Here is a 14,923-nt window from a genome sequence, read left to right as displayed (position 1 = left end):
ATAAGATGATGAGAAAGGAAAAGAAGCGATTGAGAGAAAAGAAAAAAATAAAAAATGTATGAAAAAAAAGAGAAGAAAGCAAGAAAAAATAAAAAGAGGAAAATGAGAGAAAATAGGAAGAGAGGAAAGAAGAAAGGATCATATGAAAAACCCCTTCCCCATCAAAAGAAATATCATAGGAAAGAAAATAAGTTTAAGTGCTTTATGGAGATCTTCAAGAAATTGGAGATTAAAGTTCCTATGATTGAGACATGGAAACAGGTGCTTGGTGTTCTCAACTTTCTGAAGAAATTCAACAAAAAGAAGAAAAAGAAAAGAATATAAAGTAAGGAGAATGTCAACACCTACTGATGGGTGTTTGAGCTTTATCAGTAATAACAACATCTACTGGTGGATGTTGTACAACATCTATTGAGGGATGCTAGAATATTGAGTATCTGCTAAAGGATACCAGGAAGGTACACCTATTGATGAGTGATGGTAAGGATGACACTTACTGACAAGTACTAGAGAGGTTTGGGTCAGGCTTGTGACGTTAAACAAGCATTTACTGGGAGGCAACCCAGGCTTTTCTTATCTTTTGTTTTGTTTTCATAATTTGAATTCTTAGTATAGGTTTGCTTCTATTGAGTAGTGTAGGTCAATATACTCGGTCTGAAATTTTTCTATTATGATGGTTTGACTGTTTGATTGCATGAGATAAGTACTTGATGATGCTTACTATGGGATGATGATTGCGATTGCCATATGCTGATATATAGGTGAAGTGTTCACTAGTTATATGAACAGATGCATTGTGATTTTGTGATTATGTTATGATGCTAAGCAGGGTATTCTTCTGGATGTTGGAATAAGCTTGTGTGAGGTTTTTGAGCTCCAGAGTTCTTAATTGATATATTTGTTATCTACTTGAAAGCATGAATGATTTTCCCTGGGTTTGCCTGAGTTTCTGTGATTGATTGAATTACATGTATGTGTCATATGATCAAGGCCGTTTTTGAATAAACCCTTTTCTAGCCAAATGAAATTTTCATCCCACTTGAAAAAGGAACATTTTATGTTCTACCCTTTTGGACCTAAGCCTTAAACAGGATGTGAAAACCCTTACTTTGAAAATATTTGCCTTAAATTAGGTTGAGAATTATTTTGTGGGTATTGTTAAAGGTTCAAGTTTGCGGTTGTTGGTAAAGTTGAAAAAGAAAAAGTTAGGCATTAAGGTAATGTGTTGAATGAAAATGCATTGGAAAAGAAAGAAAAGATAGAAAAGATAAGCATGAAAAGAAAAGCTCAATGTGAAGAAAAGGGAAAGTTGGGAATGAGTGAGATTGATAAAGAGAGAGTTTGTGCTTGAACTATGATTGTTTGAAAGACTCTTTTAACTCAAGGATTTTGTGATCTGGAAAAACCAATTTTCTTGTTAGCCCAACCACATTATAAGCCTTGAAAAGTCCTTGTGATGACATATGTATGTGATGAAGTTTGATTGTGGCAAATGAATGGCAATTTTGTTCTATGTGACATGTGGATAGTAGAGGGAAGGAATGACCTTGAGAAACACTTGAGTGATTGATTGAAACACCTTGTCTTGTGAGGAATAATTCCTGTTACCAATAAGGAGTATTGGTAAAACCTGAAGATGTGTTTTGATGATGCTGCAACTTATAGATTTTGGATGTAGTAGGACAATATTTAAAAAGCAACTTGTAGATTTTGAATGTAGTAGGAAAATGTTAAACATTGTAATTTTTATTGATATAATCGATTATGGTTAAGCTATAATCGATTATCACGTGTTTTTATACTAGAATAATCGATTATCATGAAGCAATAATCGATTATCACAAGTCATACTTGAATAATCGATTATCACTTCATATAATCGATTATCANTTTTTGAAAACTTTGTAACGGACTTGAATAATCGATTATCACTTACAATAATCGATTATTCATGGCAGTTGGGAGCTGACCTTTGGCATTCAGTGTACTTGGCTATATATGTGGTTTTGGAGAACTCAGAACTTAACGTTTTTGAACTGAGAAAGCAAAATAGAACACTGTGTGTCAGAGAGAAGTTCTCAAAAAGCTTTTTATTCATTGTTCCCTTGCTTGGTCTTGTGAAAGGAGAGGCTCGCGTATCGTGTGTCGATAGTCGGAGCAGACTCTCTTCAAGTTAGCAAGGTACTCTGCCTGGTCTTGTGTCAGGAGAAGCTCGCGAATCGTTTGTTGATTGCCGGAGCAGTTCTCTTCAAGTTGGTAGAGTAGTTCTTTTCGTTCTATATTCCTGTTCATTTGATTGTAATTTGTTAAACCATTTTTAGTGGAACTGTTAATCACTATTTGTAGTGATTAACGACTGGACGTAGATTCTGTTGAATCGAACCAGTATAAAAATATTTGTGTGATTTTTCTATTCCCTACACTCATATTATTTTACGTATATCAACTGTTTGATTAATTTTCTGAAAGAAAATTATTTTTGCTAAAAGGACCAAATTAATTTTAATTGTGATCGAACACGCTTTCCGCTCTCTGTGTTTTAATTCCGCTGCGTTTTACTCTTCGAAAATTACCCCCTCCGATACCATCAATTCCATGAATCTGTGATTATATTTGTGCTTAGCTAATTAATCATTCATGAGAATAACATCTGTTGAATTTTATGTGATTGTGAAGAACACTATGATGGTTTGATTTGAAGCATATGTGCATATTATCATATTCAGGTTATTTTGAGAAAACAATCTCTTTCGACTCTAACGCTATACTTGTCATTGTTGACAACGGTGTCGTCTACTGTCGCTGTCGGCAACGTCGTTGTCTACCGTTGTCACTATTGAAGTTCTAGTTTCGACCAATGATCACACGATATTGATCGTCTCGGTCAGGCAACCACAGTGCCATCAGACGCCTTCATTGAAGCTCTTACGCGCTCTCAATGCCTTTACCTTATGAAGTTGTGGATTTGCCCCCTTTTCCGTTGTGCATGGTGGCACGTCTCACTTCAATTCAGAGTGACGAGGATGCTTTTTTTTCCTTTTCAGGTTCATCGTGTATGGTCGCACATCTCGTATCGTTTCAAACATCTATTTAGATCATCGAGGTTGCTCTTTTTCCTTTTTCAGGTGCCTTGATTGGAGAATCTTGAATTTTTAAGTTTTCTCTTTTGTTTATCCATGGCTTCTTCTACTACTGTCTCTTTTGACGTCCCATCTATCACCATTGCGTTTGACCCATCTATATATGCTTTTTCTCCCATGGCAAAGATGGCTTTTGTTAGTTTATTTATAGTCGTAGTGGCTCTTCAACAATGACCTTTTTATCCACTAGATGTCGATAATGCATTCCTTAACGGTCATTTTCAAGAAGAGATTTAGATGGAGCAACCTCCCAGATTTGTTGCTCAAGAAGAATCTTCTAGGTTGGTATTTCGTCTTCTATGTTGTCTTCACAAATCATTAACAATTTGGTGTCACTCGACTGCAAAAGCAAATATTTTCACTAAAGTCTATTGATTATATTAGTAGGAAGCTTGGTACATATGATTTGTATGCACAAGTTTGAGGGAGTGTTATGATAGAGATTGCTTTGAGGATTCTTCTTCAACAAGAGATGTTCTCCAAGGTGTGTTGACGAAGCTCTTCAAAGGATGGACTCGATGTGAGATGATGAATGTTGCGGAAGCTTTTCAAGATGAAGAGATGTGGTTGATGGCGTTGGATGGTCTAGGTAGATGTCCTTCTAAGAGGTTAGGCCAACCATGAAGGAGAAGGTACGAAGAAGTCTTGAAGAAGACAATTTCATAAGATGAGAACTCAAGAAGAGAACTCTTGCAATTTTGGAAAAAGGACTTTACATTCAATCAAGTTCTAAAAAATTATACAAGGTTGTCTCTCTTTTTATAGGTGAAGGAGTAGGCTAGCATTTAATGCACTAGAAAGGAACTAGAAGCTTCCTATGGCAAGGGGGGATGAATGAGAGCCTTCCCCCCTAACTACCATTCAAGTTCAATGTCTAGGAGCCTTCCTTGATGTTGACATGTTCCAAAGGCTTCATATGACCCATTTTAAGCACATAATCACCTACATCAAGGTTTATGGTGCACTATTTTACTCTAAAAGATACTAAGCCTATAAAACAAAGCTAAAAGAAACTTTTACATATTTACAAAGATAAGAGAAGAAGACTAGTAAGTGATTCTCCACAAGAGTAAAATCCTTCAAGCTGCATCTTCCTCTTCCATCTTCTTTTAGCATGACTCTTTATGAGAAGTCAAATATCTTCTAAGGCTTAAGGGAAAGCAAGAAAAAGCTTGAAAGTCCTTCTTCTTCCAATTTCCTAGCCTTAGCTTAAGTTGATGCTCACTTCATGGATCTCCATTTAGTTCAAAAAACGGATTCCATCATGTTAGATATATTATGTCTATCCACTAGTACAAAGACAACATATAACGTCGAATATTTTTGGCCTTTCACGTCGAATTCGATCACAACGTTATATCAGGAGATGTTAAATTGACTTCAAATTTAAAAAATTCGACATTAATTTAACGTCGAATTTTGTCAATATACGACGTTAAATAACGTCGAATTTTGTCAACATACGACGTTAATCAATTCTTTTTTTTTAAATAATTGTGATCCTCTTTTACAACTCTACGAGACCTGAAAAGATGAAAAAAGAATAATTTTAGTTTGTTGGTATTTTATAAATCATGAACTATGAACAGTAATATAGGATTAATCAAAGAACAATAACAAACAAAAAAGAAGTTCAATCAAACATCAAACAATAATAACAAACAAGTTCAACCAAGCAACAACAACATCAAACAAGTTCAATAAAAAATAACAAACAAGTTATAAAAAAATAAGTTCTTCAAAACGAAAACGAAAATGAAAACTAACCTCGGTTCATCGGAATAAAATGTTGCCACCAGTGAGAGAGGAAGCAGAATGCGCCTACACGAAAATAATCGGTGAAAACAAACGAAAATCATAAATAAAGTAGTTAATTAACATGCATTTGTATCAAATGAAAGAAAGATTACATTTGATGGTCGTCAAACTTCGTTCGAAAAAATTTTGAGCAGAGAAAAAGGTCTTGCGTGCTAAGATAAAGTGAATTAATTTTCAATCTCCCGCTCAATTTTTTTTTTGAATTCAATATCCTTTTAACGTCTAACGCTAGGGCATTCGATGTTTTATATTCTCTTACGTCGAATTACAATTCTAAACGACGTTTAATAATTGCATTTATTTACAAAAATGTCACCAGTCATTTTTAACGTTGTCTATTTAGTGGTTCGACGTTAACCGCGTGACGTTATAAGTTGTTTTTGCACTAGTGATCTTATCTTTAGCTTTTATTTTTAGTTAGTTTGTTATTATTTATTATTTGTATTTTGGGCTTAGACCATATTCTTCTATTATAAATAAAAGACCATATGTGTATAATCAACAGAAGGGAAATTAATCCCACATAGTGTTTTAAAACATTTTGCAAAAACAATGTTTAATAACTATTGCGAGATAAGCTTGTGTTATCAAACAATCATTTAGGAAAATATTTTAAATAGGAAAAACAATAACACAAGTATTTTTATACTGATTCACTCAACCTAAGCTACGTCCAGTCTCCCTTAAGAACTTTTAAGGGGTTCTACTAATCTTATACAAGATTAGAAACGAGTATAACTCACTCATGGTATGTAATTATTATCAACAACTTTTAGTTCCCCTAGTCAACCTCACAAGTCTGAGTTTAACCACTTTTGGTATCAACCCTAGACAACCTGTCTAGAACGTTTAACTCAACTGAGTTAAACAATACATGTGTTTTAATTTACTTTTGAATAAATAAACACAATCAGTGTTTTGATTACAAGTATAAATTTAAATAACTCTCAAAGAGAGAATAAATTCAATACTATGAAATTCGATAACCATCATTAATCAACACTCATGCAGTCTAATTTCTCAATAACCATTTATCACAGATTAATAACACTATCACCATTTTGAACATGATCCATAAGGAAGTGATATCTAATCTCGATATGTTTTGTTCTATAATGCATTATGGGGTTCTTGGCCAGGTTTATAGCACTTGTATTGCCACATTTTAGTGGAATGTGGTTAAGGAAGATGTTAAAATCCTCAACTTATTATTTCATCAAAGAATTTAGGAACAACAATTATCAGCAAAAAAGTACTCAACCTCAATAGTGGGCAAAGCCACACAAGCCTATTTCTTAGAGTAGCATGAGACTAAAGAATATCCAAGAAAATGACAAGTGCCACTAGTACTCTTTCTATCTATTTTTAAACCATATAATCAACATCATAATATCTTATTATCAAAAGGATACCACAGGCCCAAGGAAGTAGTCCCTTTAAGATATTTTAAGATACACCTAACTTACAAGAAGAGACTCCTTAGGACATACTTGGTACCTAGCACAGACATATACATTTTGCATAATATCAACCCTACTTGTAGTAAGATAGAAGAGAATCAATCATAACTATAAACATGGTTTGATTAACCTCAAGCCTACTCTCTTTATGAACAATGTTGAATTAATATTTCCTCTAGAAAAGTCATTTGCTAATGAAACGTTACTAAGTCTCATACCAAGACCTAGGAGCTTGTTTTAGTCATATAATGCTTTCTTAAGCTTGTAAATATGGTTTGGATATTTAAAATTTGCAAAACCAGGAGGATGCTCAACATAAACATCTTCTTTGATAAAACCATTTAAGGAATTACTCTTAACATCCATTTGATACAATTTAAATTTCATAATAGAGGCATAAGCAATAGTTAAGCGTATAGCTTCTAACCTTGAAACAAGAGCATAAGTTTCATCATAGTCAATACCTTCATCTTGATTGTATCCTTTTGCAACAAGTCTAGCTTTGTTCTTTGTAATATGACTATCCTCATCTAGCTTGTTTGGAAACATCCATTTTGTTCCAATAACTTGATGTTTCTCCTTTCATGGAATGAGTTCCCAAACATCATTTCTTTTAAATGGGCTTAGCTCTTCTTGCATTACAACACACCATTTATCATCTTAAAGAGATTCTTCAATATTCTTGATTTCTAACTGAGAAACAGAAGACATAGTCATACAAAAATTATTTAAATTGCGTCTTAGCCCTTTCGAAATATCTCCTAAGATATTATCTATAAAAAATCCACGTGGTTCTTGATAACTCTTAAGGACATCGTTAGCTTGAGAAGGAGAATTGTCATTTATGTTACAACCATGGATTTTCTTCCTTTGTAAATAAACAATTGGTTATTTCTTAGAAGGTTGTCCTTCAATCCTTCAACATACAACATATTTTTGATGGCCAAGGTGTCTTTCCCTCCAATGTCACCTGTCCCAAGAATTTTTCCTTTATTATTGTCTCAAATGGTGACAAATCCTTGTTCCCTTCTTTGAAATTTAATGAACATCTTCTTATCATCGGTCATATTCCTTCAAAACAAAGGAAAATAAGCTATTTAAGTCCCCAATAATTTGCATGGGTCCTTTGGGGTTAGTAATATAGGAAAATCATTTCATGACTTACACCCATGCATATTTTCCACAAGGAACACCATAATGCTTTATATTACAATTAACCTAGGTTCATATAAAGAGTATTTAGATGAATGATTTTTCAACAATTTTTATCTTTTAATCTCGTCTTTTGAATGAAAATCTAAAATTCAAACACTTAAGTAGTTATTTCAGTTAACCTAGGTTCATTAATTTTTGATTTCTCATTGTAAGGCTTTGTTTGGGTTTGAATTAATTTCCTAATAATTTCTAGTTTAGATTTGAAGTGTTTTGTGTTGTTAATTCATTCTAAAATGCAACCAATCTTCATTCACGAACTTGCCCTGTATTATTTGTACAAACTGATAGGATTATGAATGTATATGTTAGGAGGAAGCTTATTAAAAAATATGTTGTTGTACGTAGTTGTCAGGAGGATTAGAGGGAGTAGAGGTAGCTTTGTTTAGGGGGGCTTTGTTTTTAGAAGAAGAGAGGACAAAATTATTGTAACGCTATGTAGGAAGGAACATTGTCACTAGAAGCTTTGTACATGTTGCTTTATTGACAACAATCCAATAATAAGAGTGTTTTCATTGTTTTGGAATGTGTGATAACTCTTTTTTGTGTGAGTATTCATAGATAGGTTTTTCTTGTCAAGAAACCTAACATTTTTGTCCAAGTTGTCGCATCAAGAAGAGGAAGAATCATGGAAGGAAAAATGAATCTTATTGAAAGGTGTGTCAATGAATAGGATAAGGCAATTACGGAATTGAGAGACAATATTCAAGAAATTTAAGAAATGTTGTAGAAGTCCAAGAATCATGAAAGAGGCTTATAAGGAAGTCATACTTTTGTTAACAAAGGAAGAAAAGGGAATGAGGAAAGAACAAATTGAAGAATCTAAAGGGGAAGAGGAAGAAAAATATTGGATGAAAATGGTGGAATTACCCACTTTTGAAGGGTTCGATCCTATAGGGTGGATAACAAGAGCGAAAAAGTTCTTCGAAATTCAAAATATCTCATCAAAGAAAAATATTCATCTGGCATTTATCATATGGAACGAGGGGCCAACCATTGGTATAGATTTTGTAAAAGGAAGGCTAAGAATCCTTCTTGGGAGGATTTGAGAAGGCACTCTTTAGAAGGTTTGGGGGAAAAGAATGGAGTTTTGTCTTTGAAAAATTGGCATTTATGCGAACCCAACATTGAGTTTTCATGAGTTTCATGGAAGTAAGGACAAATTTCTTTTGTCTAAGAACAAACACAAAGAATGCTAGGAAATAATTCCAAGTTCCATACCCAAAATGTAAAACTCATGGAAACTAAGGGTTTTAGGAATAAAGTTTTGTTAAGACTTGAGTATGTTTTCTTTTTAGAGTTGATATGTCTAATAAGGTGTTTTGTGTGAATATCTTTGTTAAAACATAATTATGTTAATTCTTTAATGTTATTTTAATTAAGTACAACACATGATTGGTATGTTTAGAGTTGTCAACCTGGCTTACATCTCGCGGGCCAACCTGGCCCACCACGGGTTCGGTTGGAATAAAATGAATTTTTTTTTATGCGGGTCAATTTTTAACCTGGCTCATTTAAACCTGACTCATCCAGGTTGAACCCGTGGTGAGCCGGGTTGGCCCACCACCCCACCTAATTTTATTTTTATTAATTTATTATCTTATTAAATCCTAAAAAATATCATCTGGCTCATTATACGTCGATTATATTGTAATTCTTTTTTATTATTTTGAAATTTCTTGAGTTTAACACCATTTTGTGAGTTAAATTTATTTATATTTGAATTACAAAAAGTTTGTAATTTTTTTATTTTAAAAAATTGTAATTAAGTAAGTTAGTGAGCCGACCAAGCCATGGTGGGTCGAGCCGAGTTCAAATTTTTCTGACTCTCTAATAAATGAGTTGGGTTGGTTGGCTCACTAAGTGACCAACCCGTGGTAGGCGGGGCCGGGTCGGGCCAGGTGGCCCGTTTTGACAGCACTAGGTATGTTGTTGATTTGGTGTGTGTTTGATAGTATCAATGTGATGGGTTGTCTTGTTGATAGAAGAGTGGTCTATGATTAAATGGTTGTTGGTTCAATTCTAAGTACGAAGAGAGTTAAGGGAAACCTTTAGTTATTTGTATTTTTGCTTAGAGGCAAAATGGTCTTTTACCTTTATTAACTGGTGCAGAAATTAAATTAAGGGGTGTAGGAAGTAAAAGCATGGAAAATAAATAAAATAAAATAAAATAGATAAAGGGATGAATGTGGAATAAAAGAAAGGTAGAGATTTAGATAGATTTGGATTTAAAAATATATTATTTTTAAGTGAGATAATATTAGAGATATGGTTTGGGTGATTTATAAAAACTAAGGTATAGGGAAAGGGGTGGCATTTGTTATAGAAATCCTAGAAACCCTACATCAAAGAGAGAAACATAGAGAAAGGGAGAGAGAGACATTTTGTTAGAAGGGAGGCAAAGAAGTTGTAGAAAACATTAGTGCAAGGGAAGATTTATGGTGTTTTTGGAGTGTATATAAAGCTTTAGTATTGGCCAATGTTTGAGGAAGCTTACCTTTATTTGTTTATTGTTGTATGTCATATGTGTTCTTGATTACCTTGATTGATAATGTTGTTTTTGATGCATGTATATATGATTATGGTTATGATTATTTGTGGTTATTGTTGGCTAAAGGTTTGTGTATGCATGGGGAAAGGGTTTATGTAATATTTATGATGGGTTTTCCCTATGAATGTATATATGGTTTTGTTGGGTTATCCCATAATAAGGTTTAATGCTAAGAGGGAACAAAGTTATGATAATTGGGATTTTACCATGTAGATACATGATATAAAGAGAGCATGATAATCATGTGCAATATGTTTGGGTTTTGTTGGGGTATAATATGTATAATGATGAGTTTTGGATGATTCAAATGATGCAATGTATGTATTTGGGTTTGTTCTCAAGGGTATGTAAGGCTTGAATGCATGTATGATGAGTTAAGTATGTTTTCTCGTGGTTTAGGGATGAGGTTTGCGTGTTTTGAATGCTTGATGTTCGTCCAAAATGAGTTGGGTTCGACAACAATCAATTATCTTAAGTTACAATCGGTTATTTGTGCGTCATTGTTCAGTTTCGTCACTTGAATAGTTGATTATTTGGAATGATGAATTATCATTTCATAGTTTGAAATGCTGAAAAATTGGTATTGTAGCTGTCTGGAATAATCGATTCTCATCAATGATAATCGATCATCCTAGTGTATTTTTGCTGGAAAAGTTTGTTTTAGGGAAGAATGGACGAGGGACAAGCGTATATACTACAAAACGTGAAGAATGAGAATAGTTGATGTGTTTAGGGTTAGGTTTGGTTTGAGTGGTGATGGAGCATGAATGTGTGATAGAATGCACAAGGGTGTGTATGGTTGATTAGTGAGCAGGAGATATGGGAGATTAGTCTACTAGCTAGTAAATCCTAAGACTATTTGCGGATAGGGACCTCCCTTTGGCATTGGTTGTTGAAAAGTGAGTGATTCTCTATGGCATTGGTTGTGGAAAAGAGAGTGGTGTATGTTCTTTTTGGCAAATAGTTGTAGAAAACAGAATGGTAATCAAGTGTTGAATCTTCTTTGGTGGGGGGATAAATGTTCTGCATTTTGTGATAGGGGAAGAGGTCTAAAGCCAAAAGAGGGATAGCTCGAGTATTCTTGTAGGGGAGGCTATAGGTGGGTGAGGTAGGGTGCAAAAGTGTGATTGAGTCTTGTCATGATGGAGTTCATTGTTTGGTGAAGCTCATGGTGTTGTTCATGATTGTGATAATCATGATGGTGATATATCTATAATGATGATCATGGTGTAAAAGATGCTCTTGGTTATGTTATGTTGGTAGTGGTGTTACTATAATGGTTATAGAAGGTAATTAGCATAGGTGTTAATGAATGGATAGACCAATGGTCTAGGTGTGAGATGTTAGTGACCACATCAATGGGTAAATATCAAGGATTAATGATCAAGGATCGAGAATCGAGGATTAGGGATCGGAGATCGGAAGCAAGGATCGAGTGATTCATTATGATTGAATCGTTTATGTTAGCGGATTAGGAATTTTATTGTTAATACTACTATGTATGGGGTGGTTGTTTATGGTTTATATAATCAATGTATTTATATCTTGTAATTATGATTGTTTTAATGGTAGTTTACCCTATACGTCATTGTGTTTGTGTTTTTTGAATGATGTTATCAACATTGATCATATAATGTATTATATGTGATCAGATGATGTTATAGATGTTGTTGAGGCATGATAGATTTGAGAGATGACAAGGGACGAATTTGGAATTTTCTTTTAAAGTCATTGTGTTTGAACTTTGAGATAATGTAATTGGAGTTCTATATTTCCTTCGTTATTTTCATTATTTATGAATAATGTAATTGGATAAGGATTTTGGAACTATTATGTTTTAGAATAAGTATGCACGATTAATTATTGAGGTTTTCCAAAAGTATGTTTCCGCATTGTGATAAAAAATTTGAAATTTTATCGGTTTTTATAACCACTCGTGACACCCTAAATTTTGGGGCATTACACAAAACCCCTACATGTCTTTTAAAAAAGAAAAAAACAAATTCATATAACCCTTTGCCAAATGGATTTTCCTTCCATTAACCCAAATGTTCCCAAGCAACCTAAAGTTTTTTACTAGAGTCTAAATGTGTAAGAGGTTTATCCCCTTTAACAAAAATACGCCATGCAAATGATTTTTGCACTCCTCCAATCCAACAAAATAAACTTTTTTTTTTAAAGAATTTGCATAAAGACCATTTCTCCCTTTATATAAGGAGTAGGTAATTGGGACAAAAGAAAATTACACACATTATTAAGGACTTAGGAAAATGTATGTTTTTGTGTCCACACATCTTAAGAAGAAGATTTAGAGAAATATGTTTTTCTGTTATCTTGATCTTGTAAGCAACCCTAAAGAATATGAATCTCCAAAGAAGAAGTCATACCTATGTCTTACCAAACAACTAACCTCCCTCTAGCCAACAACCCTCTAACCACGTGTGCAAATCCAACTACCTAGAACATACAATCATGAACGAGCACTCTACAAGATGCACAACCAACACTTCACGTGTAAAACCTTCACCTCTACAAACCATCACTGATAGGGATGACAAAAAGAACCAAGCTTGACGGGTCAGTTTGTTAGCCCAATTGAAAAAGGCAGGTTGACACAATGTTTTCAATTTAGGAGCCTGAACTAATCCCACCCGTCATGCCCAACAACCTAGTAGGCCAACCTCGTGGATTAGTAGTGCTAGCAGCTCGACATCATAATAAAAAATGAACCATTGCTGTAACATTTCATATTAACACGGTTTGACAATCTGACCAAGGTCTGATACAACTGAGTCAATGTTTGAAAAACCTCGACCAATGTCTGATACTATTCAACAAAGATTTGATATAACTCGACCAAGATCTTAAACAATCCAGACAATAACCTGATAACGAGTTAGACTAGATTGCAAAATTCAACCATTTCCAAATTACAAGTGAGTCTAATCTAATTCATTTTCCTATCCCTAACCGAAGTGACTTACATTATCCCTGTAAAGGTTTTTAAATTGTAATGAATGTCATATTTTTAATTCTCACGTAACAATTTTATTGACAAATTTATATATTAAATTGATTTTTTGACTATATTCAAATTTAACATTAAACCTTTTTTCATTTTAAATAATTGTAACTTAAGTTTTTTCCAAAAAAAAATTAATTTGACTGATATATTCAGTTTGTAACGTGTAATTAATTTTCTTTTTTTTAATTTATATCAAATTAATTACTTTTTTCCTCAATAAAATTAAGGTTTAATGTTTTAATAGGTCCCTATTTTTGTCTAGAATTTCAAATAGGTCCCTTACTTTTTTAGCGTCTAAATTAGGTCCTTATTTTTGTTAATTTGATGTAAATAAATCCTTTCCGTCAATTTCATCAAACGACGTTAATGAGTGTCTGACGTGGTCTGGTGACACTGCAGTTTTGATACACGTGTCAAAAAAAAGTGTGTGAATTGGATTTTTAAAATTTAGAATTAAAGAATTAAGTAAATATATTATAATTTTTGCTGAAATGAAATAAAGAAAGGGCAAAGGTGGAAAATTGTATTGTTCTAAAACATCCATTGTCTCTACAATTAGGAAATCAAAATCAAATTGGGAAAATTTTGTGTTCTAGTTCGTGTCATCGTTGTCTCGTGCTTCTTCCAGCCAGGCCGTGACACCATGTCTCACTAAATCAATCATCGTTTCTTCACTCTAATCCAAAAGCAAATGCACCGTGCAACTAAAAAAAAATGAAATGTTCGCCTCTTCAAAGAAAAAGGAAATGCACATCTAAAAATCCATCATGAGTCGTGACCATCCAACTATCTATGTCCGTGTGCTCGGAGCAATTATGATTCAACTGCTCTTCATTCCAAGAGAAGAAAATAAAAATGACCGAATATTCTAAAAGAAAGTGAATCACCAAACCTTGACACCATGTTGCTTCTCCAGATGAAATTAGTTTCCTCCCTGGACACGTGTGCTCCCAAAATTCAAGAATTAAAGCAGCATTTTTTCCCAAGCAGTCGTCTCACCATGCACTCTAAAACTCAATGTGAAATATACCTTTTTAATTGGAAATGAAATCAGCCTTGCAAAATGAAAGCAGCGTTTGCAAAAAAGAAAAGAAAAGTGTTTCTTCATTCATCCCATTGAAAATAGCGTAAAAAACATTCAAAGGCTCATCCCCTGTTAAAAGAAAATGTCTGAGAAATGAGTGTGGCGACTAGACACCAGATGGAGTTGAAGAACAAGTTGAATGTGAATTCTTCATTTCATTCTTCATTGCGCGAACAACAATGTCTGGATGAGAAACGAGTCCTAAAATACAAAATTCTCCCCATTTGATTTTGATTTCCTAATTGCAGAGACAATAGATGTTTTAGCAAAAAGAACAATACAATTTTCCATCTTTGTCCTTTCTTTATTTTATTTCAATAAAAATTATAATATATTTATTTAATTCTTTAATTCTAAATTTTAAAACATGCAATTCGTACACGTTTTTTTACACGTGTATTAAAGTTGCAATGTTACCAGGACCCTTTGATGAAATTGACGGAAAGAATTCATTTGTATCAAATTAACAAAAATAAAGATTCAATTGAGACAAAAAAAAGCAAAGAACCTATTTGAAGTTTTAGACGAATATAAGGAGAGATTAAACCTAAAATCAAAATATATATATATATATATATATATATATATATATATATATATATATATAAAGAGTAAAATTACGTAAGAAGAGTA

Source organism: Vigna radiata, chromosome 6 (genome assembly GCF_000741045.1).
Source record: "Vigna radiata var. radiata cultivar VC1973A chromosome 6, Vradiata_ver6, whole genome shotgun sequence".
Classification (NCBI taxonomy): Eukaryota; Viridiplantae; Streptophyta; class Magnoliopsida; order Fabales; family Fabaceae; genus Vigna; species Vigna radiata.
This window is presented reverse-complemented; position numbering follows the sequence as displayed.